Source organism: Zingiber officinale, chromosome 2B (genome assembly GCF_018446385.1).
Source record: "Zingiber officinale cultivar Zhangliang chromosome 2B, Zo_v1.1, whole genome shotgun sequence".
Taxonomy (NCBI): domain Eukaryota; kingdom Viridiplantae; phylum Streptophyta; class Magnoliopsida; order Zingiberales; family Zingiberaceae; genus Zingiber; species Zingiber officinale.
Genome location: NC_055989.1, coordinates 46001351 through 46012160, shown reverse-complemented (window position 1 = coordinate 46012160; position 10810 = coordinate 46001351).

Here is a 10810-nt window from a genome sequence, read left to right as displayed (position 1 = left end):
CGAACCACTTCTTTGCCTCTAAGAAACTCGAGCCACCAAGGGATGCCAAAATAGGAAATTTCCTTCTCTTCTTCTTCCTTACCTCCAAGCCACCGGCCACAACAAGATAAGCTTCCTCTCTTGCCACTGGCCCTAAGGAAGAAAGCCTCTTCTCTTGCCGTCGGCTCTAGGGTGGAAAGCTTCCTCTCTTGTACCACCAGCCTTAGCTTGAAGAAGGAAGACAATTGTTGTCGGCGTCTAGGAGAGAAACCAAAGGGAGAAGAGAAAAGAAGAGTGGTCGGCCACCTAAGGAAAAGAGAGGAGGGAATAGAATTATGTTATCATGAAGGCTCCCTCTCCCTCTCCCTCTCCCTCTCTTTTATAATCCTTGCTCAAGACAAAAAAGAAAAGTTTTAAAAAAAAATTAAAACTTCCTTTTAATCCTTGCTAATGACTAAAAGGAAAGTTTTAAAATAAAAAATTAAAACTTCCTCTTAAACAATACATGGTCGGTCACACAAAAGCAAAAAAGGAAAGATTTAAAATAATTAAAATCTCTCTCTTTTTAAATTTCCTACTGTAAATGGCAATAAAGGAAAATTTTAAAAATTAATTCTCTCTTTTAAAACATGTAGACAACTACAAAAAAAGAAAGATTAATTAAAACTTCTCTTTTTAAATCATGGTTATAAAAAAGGAAAGTTTTATCAAAAATTAAAATCTTTCTTTTAAATATTATAGATAACTACAAATAAGGAAAGATTTTAACAAAATTAAAATCTCTCTTTAATCTTTTGTAGAAAGATATAAAAGAAAAGATTTTAAAATTTTAAAAATCTCTTTTAAAACCATTAGGATGGCTATAAAAGGAAATTAAAATCTTTCTTTTAACCATTGTAGATAACTATAAAAAAGGAAAGATTTTAACAAAATAAAATCTCTTTTTTAATCATTGTAGATAACTACAAATAAGGAAAGATTTTAACAAAATTTTGTTTTAAAACAAAACTTCCTTTTCCTTTTCTAGTGGTCGACCCCTAGCTTGGGCACTAAGCTTGGCCGGCCACCTCTTGGCTTCCAAGCCCATGCTTGGTTGGCCCCTTTGCACCAAGTAAGGATGTGGTCGGCTCATTACTTAGGTAAGAAGTGGACTTTGTGGATATAATGTTTTATAGAGGCTACAACAGAGACCGAGAGAAGAAATTGGTTTTGGTCTCCTAATGAGCTTGAGCTTTCTGTGTTCGCCCCAAACACCCAGCTCAAGTTCATCAATAATAACTCATACCACTAAAGAGTTATTATTGAACTACCGCACCAATCCCAAATTATATTATGGGCTCCTTCTTATTATGAGTGCATTAATCTCCCTGTGTTTAAGATATCGAATGTCCACTAATTAAATGAGTTACTGACAACTCACTTAATTAATATTTAGCTCCAAGAGTAGTACCACTCAACTTTATTGTCATGTCGGACTAAGTCCACCTGCAGGGTTTACATGACAATCCTTATGAGCTCCTCAAAGGGGCATCACCAACCTAGATCACTAGGACACAGTTTCATTCTATAATCAACAACACACCATATAAATAATATCATTTTCCAACTTATCGGGCCTATTGATTTAACGAACTAAATCTCACCCTTTGATAAATTAAAGAAATAAATATTAAGTATACGTGCTTATTATTATATCATGATTAAGAGTACGCACTTCCATAATAACAGAGGTCCTGTTCTTTTATGCAATCAGTATAAAAAAAACAACCCTAAATGGTCCTGCTCAATACACACATAGTGTACTAGTGTAATTTTATAGTTAAGATAAACTAATACCAAATTACACTATAACCACTCCAATGGTTTGTCTCATTTTATCTTGGTTGTGAGCTACTATTTATAATTTATAAGGAACTGATAACATGATCTTCTGTGTCACACCAAACACCATGTTATCTACAATATAAATTAAATGGGCAACTACATTTAACTAAATGTAGGCATGACCAATGTGATTCTCAAATAAATATTTTATACCAAAAGCTAGGCTTTTAGTATACATCCCAACATAACTTATCATGTCATATTACCCCGCCACTCAGGGATAGTGATATCCGGTGTTGTGAGCAATCAGGGACCTCATTGCTATATAATTAGATAACTACTTAGTAAACTGTCCGTCTCGGCCACTCTATAGTGGTATTTAGAGGGTAGTACAGTTGTTATTGTCTTGACCTCTCAGTCACACAAAGGTCGTCATGTTGAGAGGTGGGTGAGAGTGACCATGTTGCATGCATGTGCATATGTATATTATGCATAGTGTATCTTTCAGAAATATATCTACATTTACTTATGATTGTTGCACTTTCTTAAGATATAGTTGTTACATATGGTTGACATGCTTCATATATGTTCATTTATAATACATATATATATTGTCGGTTATATGGCTCAGGTGTTACGAGCAGATCTGTTGTTGATCCCTAGTGAGTTTACTTATCACTATATCATGTGTGTTAGATCCAGATTAGGTATGTGCATTTATTATGTCAGTTAGGATTATGTACATTGATTATGTTATATATGATCATGTTCTTATTTCCCTACTGAGGATGTATGCTTTGATCTCTATGTTTTATAATGATCATGCGCTATATTGTTTATTACCCGTTGAGTCACCCGACTCACCACCCCATTTATGCATTATCTCTTTTCTCAAGTAACAGGTAGATGATTGTGGAATCACTTGGAGTATTCTATCTGTCAGTCCCACGTCACATCTGAGGATGATTTTTTTACTTTGCGTTTACTTTCTTGCATGCTTTCCTTATGGTTTTGGTGTTGTAATAATTAGATTTGGACTTGGTGTTTAGCCTTGTGACTATTTTACCATTTTTGGTATTTGTTGTGTTTAAGTCGTGCCGGCACGCAATGTATCATTTTGGATTATGTGGCTTTCCTATATCTTCCACTGTGTTTTTGTTATAGTCGTGTGGGTTGTTTATTATTTTGTTTTATTTCTAGTCATATGTGTTGTAGGTTATTATACTTGTACAGCTAGATGACTATGTATCCAGGTTTCATTTGTCACTGTTACAGGGGAGATGTTTTCCATTTGTCAGGCAGCGACTCCTCTAAGGCATGATAGTTACAAGTGAGATGTTATTGTTTTGTCGGACAGGGACTCCTCTAGGGCATGACATAATTACTTACTTTTTTTTGAAAATAAAACATTAATCAAGGGGAAGAGAAAAAAAAGAGATTAAAATTTAAGTATTTCAATATTTACAAAAGCTGAGTATTTTTCAAAGAAAATTTCAAGTCAATTTTTTAAAATTTTGTAAAAGCTAAGTATTTTTCAAAGAAAATCTCAAGTCAATTTTTTTTTTTCAAAAGCTAAGTTTTTTTTAAAAGAAATTATTTTTAAAGCTAAGTATATTTTAAAGAAATCCCTTTTAAAGCTAAGTAATTCATTTTAAAATTAAGCATTTAGCCAAGTAATTCCTTTGTAAAGCTAAGTATTTAGCTAAGTAGTGTTCAAAGAAATTCTTTTTAAAGATAAGTATTTTTTAAAAAAGAAAAGAAGAAAACCTAAGTTTTTTTAAAAGGAAAGTTAAGTGAGACTTTTCAGGAGAGCTTGAAGTTAATTTTTTTTATTAGAAAAAGATTAAAAGTTATTTTTTCAAATTTAAGTACTATTTTTACAAGTTAATAACTTTTCTCTCTACTTAGTATCTTTTTTATATATGTCAGGGGGGAGGGGAGGTGTTAAAAGAAAAGTAAATTTAATTAAAGAAAAGTAACATTTAAGGGTGAGTGAGTAACATTTACATTTATTTACTATTTATTTATTGAAAAATGTTATTTAAATGCTTACTTATTATTTGTTTTACAAATCTTACTTTATTATCTTGAATGTTTTACTTAATTTTGAACTGATTGTCATAAATAAAAAAGGGGAGATTGTTGGTACTAGAAGCACAAGCTAATTAAACTTATGTTTTGTTATTTGGCAAAGGTTCAAAATTAAGTTATGTTGTGATCTAATAATTTTAACTGAGTGTACAGGAAAGTTCTAAGTGATCTTAGGTAAGGTGAAAGTCCTAATTAAGGCTAGGCAAAGAAGTCCTAATGGACACTAGGTAGATGAGAAGTCCTAACTGCAACTAGACAATGAAATCTTGGTCCATGAGATTAGGTAAAGTCTTGACAAGTTGAGGACATAAGGCAAAATCCTAGGATGGAGGACACTAAGTGAAAGTCCTGGGGGTTATGGACACCAGGTGCAAGACTAGAGGGGTCGGGGTTCGAACGTCTAGCGAAAAGTTCTGAGATCTCGGATGCTGAGTAAAAGTTCAAACGGTTTGGAGGACCAATTTGACAAAAGGTAATCTCTCCTGAGAGGAGTAGGTGAGGAAGTGTTCCCCGTAGAGGGAACAGTAAGCGTCGGTCCAACCTAGAGTTTGTTAGTTAGAGCCCTAGAGCCAATCATTTGATGATTGTATGAACTCATGTATATCATATTCTTATATATATATTAAGGCATTTGGTTTTTGGTTATTATGCTTATTTGTATTAGTGCCAGATAAAATAAGTATAGTAACGTCCTTGAGTAGAAGGTTCTTACCATCAATCGATTGGTTGAATCGATAGTGAGATGATATAGGGAACACTACTCTAAATCATTCCTAGTCGAGTATTAACATTCAGGGACAATGTTAATACAATAAAACTAGCATGTAGGTCAGCTCGATGACTTGATCTCACAAGTCATAGATATAGAGATATCAAGCTGACACATGGGTATGCATTAGAGAATGTGTACTGAATGACTCGCCATGAGAAAGTATCATGGATCGTTATATGAGTGTCATATACTTTCTCATGTGGCTATTAGTATGACTATTAGTCCTTTGACCTGAAGTCACCATGAATCCCTACATAAGGAGTTATGTACTTTGGTTTCGTCAAACGTGACCCGTAACTGGGTGGACTATAAAGGCGATTATTGGGTATATAACGAATTATGTAGAGGGATGTGAGTGATGTAGATGGGATCTATCCCTCCCATATGACGGGAGCGACATCGGTATTCTTGATAGAGTGAGACCACTAAGTGCATGGCCATGCCCAAATGAGTCAACATGAGATGTTGAGCTTATTTGATTGAGTGAGTCTACTTGGAGTTCAAGATTTAGATTGATTAGAGGATGACACAGTCTATGCCTCACATTGATCAATCTAGATGTCTAGGATAGAAGGACAATGTCATATATTTTGTGAGGAGTCACAATTGGTAGTCACAAGGTGATGTCGGATCTCGACATTCTTGTAACTTGGGTAGTAATGATGTGTTGCTAGATACCGCTCATTACTTATGCTCCTAAATGGGTTTAAGGCATTGCCAACGTTACAAGAACCTATAGGGTCATACACTAAGGACAATTAGATGGAGATTTGGTTCATATGATGAACCAAGAGGATTAGATTCATTTGATGAATCATATTGGATTAAGAGTAATCCGAATTGGGCTAATTGAGTTGGACTCAAGTTGATTCATGTATTCAATGAGTCTAATTTAGATTATGACTCATTAAATCAACTTAATTTAATGAATTAGATTCATTATATTAAGTTGGCTTGAATCATATGGTTGGATTAGATCAACCATGAGAGAGATTTGATCAAGTTTGACTTGATTTGAGAGGAAGAGAAAAAGTCATGTTTGACTTGACTTTTTGCCACATCACTAGTGAGTTGGCAAGATGTGGACCAATAGGATTGCTCCACATCATCAATGTGTGCCACCTCATGGAGGTTACAAGCCTCCATAGCATTTAATGTGGCCGGCCCACATTAAATGAGGAGGTTACACTTGTTGCCGTGTCATTTAGTGAGGTGGCAAGATGTGGACCAATAGTGTTGATCCACATCATCCTAGAGTGCCACCTCATGGGGGTTACAACTCTTAATGGTCTCCACATTAATTGGAATTAATGTGGGGGGTTACACCTCCTAGAGTGGCTGGCCACTTGATGGCTAAGGGGTTTTTTGAATTTCCTCTCATTGATTCATTCACTCTTCTTCTCCCTTGTGTGCTCTCTCTTCTCCTTCTCCCATTCCTTGGCTGAACACTTCATTGGTGTTAGCACACCTTGTGTTTTGGTCATCTCCTTCTACTTGTGTCCGTGTGGATACATATAGAGGATGTCTACTTTGACAACTAGAGATCCGGCGACATCTTGGACAAGCGGGAACACGAAGGGCTTCGCTACAAGGGTAATGATCTTAACTTTAGTGTAGATCTAAAGTTTTTACAAACTCGTACAAGAAAAAGGTTTTTCGAAAATTTTTGTTTACGAATCTTTGCACGAGATCCATGGCTTTGGGTGACTCGGGGTTTCCGCGACGCGAAAAAGCGGTTTTCGTGGCCCGACAAACCCAACAAAGCTTACTGGACCCAATTGTATAGATTTGAAGAAAAACTTGTGATTTTTTCTGTAAAAATGAGTTTTTAAGTTTATAGTTTTTGAGATATGTCCAAGCCTGGTGTCTCGGCACTTGTAGGCTTCGGCTACCGGAAAGTTTTCTTTTAAACGGCTTCGTTTTGCCCCAAATCCGTTTGGGACAGCGGGGTCGGGTGCCATTAGATCGCAAAGGAGCAACTCACGATGGTTAGATCGTGGGTAGGGGCATTTCCCCTAACCTCCGCAAGGGAGTTTGCTCCGCGATTGCACCCGAAATCGCTAAAAACGAACCCGCCGGGAAAATTTTTCCGAAACGGCAATGTCTCGACCCAAATCGTTTTGGGACAGCGGTTTTAGGCGCTGTTGGATCGCAAAGGAACCCTCGCGATGGTTAGAACGTGGGTAGGGGCGCTGCCCCTGGGCCCCGCAAGGGGATCTGTTCGGCGATTGCGCCCGAAACCGCTAAACGGGACCGCCGGGAAATTTTACTCATAAAAATTGTAAAAATTATTTTTAAAATTACAGAAAAATTATGAAAAATATATAATTTTGAATTATATATTAATTTTTGATAGTCATGGCCCAAAATACCCAATAAGATCGGATTTTTGTTGTAATTCATAATACGGCCTGCGTGTCGTTATGTGTTTTTTATTTTTTCCACCTACGCGTCGTGCCTTTCTCTTATTCTGGTTGTAAATTAGATTTAGACTCGAATGTAACTCGAGTTTCAAATTGTAATATACGAATTGGAGCGGTGGAGGGTCCACACGAGACGGAGTTCCGAGGCGGGCACGAGCAACACAAGGTGGTCAAAGGGAGGAGCTTGGAGAAGCTGTTGACCCTAGGTTGACCATTCGATCTTCTCATTGGCTTGAGAAGATCGTAGTAGGGCCATGACTAAATCACAAATAGATTAATTAATTAATTGTTATGTATCTGATGCATGTTTAATAGTTAATTAATTAATTAGTGCCTTAACGATTAGATTAGATCTAAGTCGTGCACATGATGCACCCTTGTGATTAGATTAGATCTAAGTCGTGCACAAGATGCATCCTTCTCGATTAGATTAGATCTAGATCGAATCAACTCTAAATGCCTAACCGTGCCGTGATACCTATCACTACCTCGATCACATATTGTTGAATCTGCCAAAGCAGAACAATACATATTATCTTGGTAGGGTACGGAGGGACAATCTTGGTCCCGCCTATCAACGCATGGGTGAATACAAACTCAATTAGATTGAGTATTCCTAGTTACTCGGTTGGATCGAGTCAGCTATAGGCATTCTTCCAACGGTTGGAAAGGATAGGTCAAAATCACATCTATATTAACTCTCGGGCGTATTAGCCAAAGCTAACTCGAGTTTTAATATAAATGCGGATATTGATTTTATAAACAAGAGTTGCATAGAGATGTGATTGGTAATCGTTACCTACCGATCATACTAAGCCTTGGGCGTATTAGTCAAAGCTAACTCAAGGATTAGTATGAATTCAGTGGGAGCATCATTTAATTAAAGGCCTAATTAGATGATTTAAAAGAATATGATATTTATTTCTGCAAATTTTCTGTTGTAGATAACCATGACGTCGAACATGAATTCCTTCTCCTTGCGATCTATCCTTGAGAAGGACAAGCTCAACGGAGCGAATTTCCTGGACTGGTACAGGAACTTGAGAATAGTTCTCACCCAGGAATGTAAACTATACGTTCTGGAGCAGTCCATTCCGGAGGCTCCTCCTGCCAATGCCCCGCGAGCAGACAAAGATGCTTACAAGAAGCATCAAGACGACACATTAGATGTGTCCTGTCTAATGCTCGAGACCATGAACTCTGAGCTTCAGAAGCAACACGAGTTGATGGGCGCTTACGATATGGTTGAGCATCTTCGCCAACTATATCAGGGACAAGCGAGGCATGAGAGATTTGAGATCTCTAAGGCACTGTTTCAGTGCAAGATGTCAGACGGGGCTCCCGTAGGTCCTTATGTACTCAAGATGATTGGGTACATAGAGAACCTACAAAGACTGGGGTTCCCACTTGGCCAAGAGCTGGCCATTGACTTGATCTTGCAGTCCTTGCCAGATAGCTATAGTCAATTCGTTCTGAACTATAACATGAACGAGATTGACAAGCCACTGCCCGAGCAACTTAGTATGTTACGAACTGCTGAGATTAACCTTAAGAAGGTTAAGCCCATTCTGATGGTCCAGAAGCACAAGGGCAAGGGCAAGCCCAAAGGTAAAGGAAAGTCCCAAACCAAGGGCAAAGGCAAGGCACTGAAGTCTGAAGGAGGGGTCGCCAAGGATGCTACCTGCTTCCACTGCGGTCAGACCGGGCACTGGAAGAGGAACTGCAAGGTATACTTGGAGGATCTTAAGAAGAAGCGAAGTGAGACTTCCACTTCAGGTATATAGAAGTCAATCTATCTATTTCTACATCTTGGGTATTAGATACTGGATGTGCTTCTCACATTTGTATTGATGTGCAGGCGTTGAGAAATAGCAGGACATTAACAAAGGGCGAGGTGGACCTACGAGTAGGCAATGGAGCACGGGTTGCTGCTGTTGCTGTAGGGATTTACTTTCTATCTCTGCCCTCTGGGCTTGTACTAGAGTTAGTCGATTGTTGTTATGTGCCTGCATTAACTAAGAACATAGTTTCAGTTTCTTGTTTAGACAAGAAAGGATACTCTTTTATAATAAAAGACAAATGTTGTTCTATTTATTTAAAAGATATGTTCTATTGTAGTGCACCTCTGATAAACGGACTCTACATTCTAGACCTTGAGAGCCCTATCTATAACATAAATACCAAGAGGATCAAGTCGACTGACTTGAACCAAACCTATCTCTGGCACTGTCGCTCCATAAGGATGGTTTGCTGGACTCATTTGATTTTGAATCATATGAGATATCCGAGTCATGCCTACGAGGCAAGATGACCAAGACTCCCTTTAGTGGGCACAGCGAGAGAGCGACTGATTTGTTAGGACTCATACATAGTGATGTATGTGGCCCTTTCAATGTCGCTGCTAGAGGCGGTTATAGATACTTCATCACATTTACTGATGACATCAGTAGATACGGTTATGTGTACCTGATGACACATAAATCTGAATCCTTTGAAAAGTTCAAAGAATTCAAGAATGAAGTACAGAACCAGCTTGGCAAGAGTATTAAAATACTTCGATCAGATCGAGGTGGTGAATACTTAAGCCATGAGTTTTGTGACTATCTAGCTGAGTGTGGGATCCTATCCCAACTCACTCCTCCTGGAACACCACAGTGGAATGGTGTATCTGAAAGGAGGAATCGCACCCTATTAGATATGGTACGGTCTATGATGAGTCACACAGATCTTCCGACATACCTCTGGAGTTATGCTCTAGACACGGCAGCTTTCATTCTCAATCGAGTTCCATCCAAGGCCGTGATAAAGACACCATATAGGATATGGACTGGGAGAGATGCCCAGGTGTCTTTCATGAGGATTTGGGGTTGTGAGGCTTACGTACGACGTCAAGTCTTAGACAAGTTAGGGCCCAAATCTGACAAGTACTATTTTATTGGATATCCCAAGAAAACTAAGGGATATTACTTCTACATTCCCAGTCAGCACAAGGTAGTTGTGGCAAAGACTGGGGTCTTTCTAGAAAGGGACTTTGTTTCTAGAAAGACTAGTCGGAGTACCTTTGATCTTGAAGAAGTTCAAGATGCGAATGATAGCACTGGAGCCTCGATGGAAGTTGAACTGGAACCACAAAGTGTTGTGGATGATATTGTTTCATAAGGAGTTGAGGAACAACAACCAGTTCAAGTAGACATACCTCTTCGCAGGTCTGATAGGGTACGTCGTCAGCCTGAGAGATATTCATTTCTCGTGTCTGACCATAATGACGTTGTGCTCATAGAGGATGAGCCTAACACCTATCAGGAAGCTGTGATGAGACCAGATTCCGAGATATGGCGGATGGATGTCAAAAAACCGCGTTTCTGAATGGAAACATACTCGAGGATGTGTACATGACACAACCTGAGGGTTTTTGTAGTTCCACAGCCATAGGATCTATCATGTATGCCATGTTATGTACTCGACCTGATGTCTCGTATGCTTTGAGCATGACGAGCAGATACCAGTCAGATCCAGGTGAAAGTCACTGGATAACGGTCAAGAATATTCTTAAGTACTTGAGAAGGACTAAAGAATATTTCTTGATATATGGAGGCGATGATGAGCTAGCTGTAAAGGGTTACAGTGATGCTAGCTTCCAGACCGACCAGGATGATTAAAAATCGCAGTCGAGGTTCGTGTTTTTGCTTGAATGGTAGTGCTATGAGCTGGCAGAGTTCAC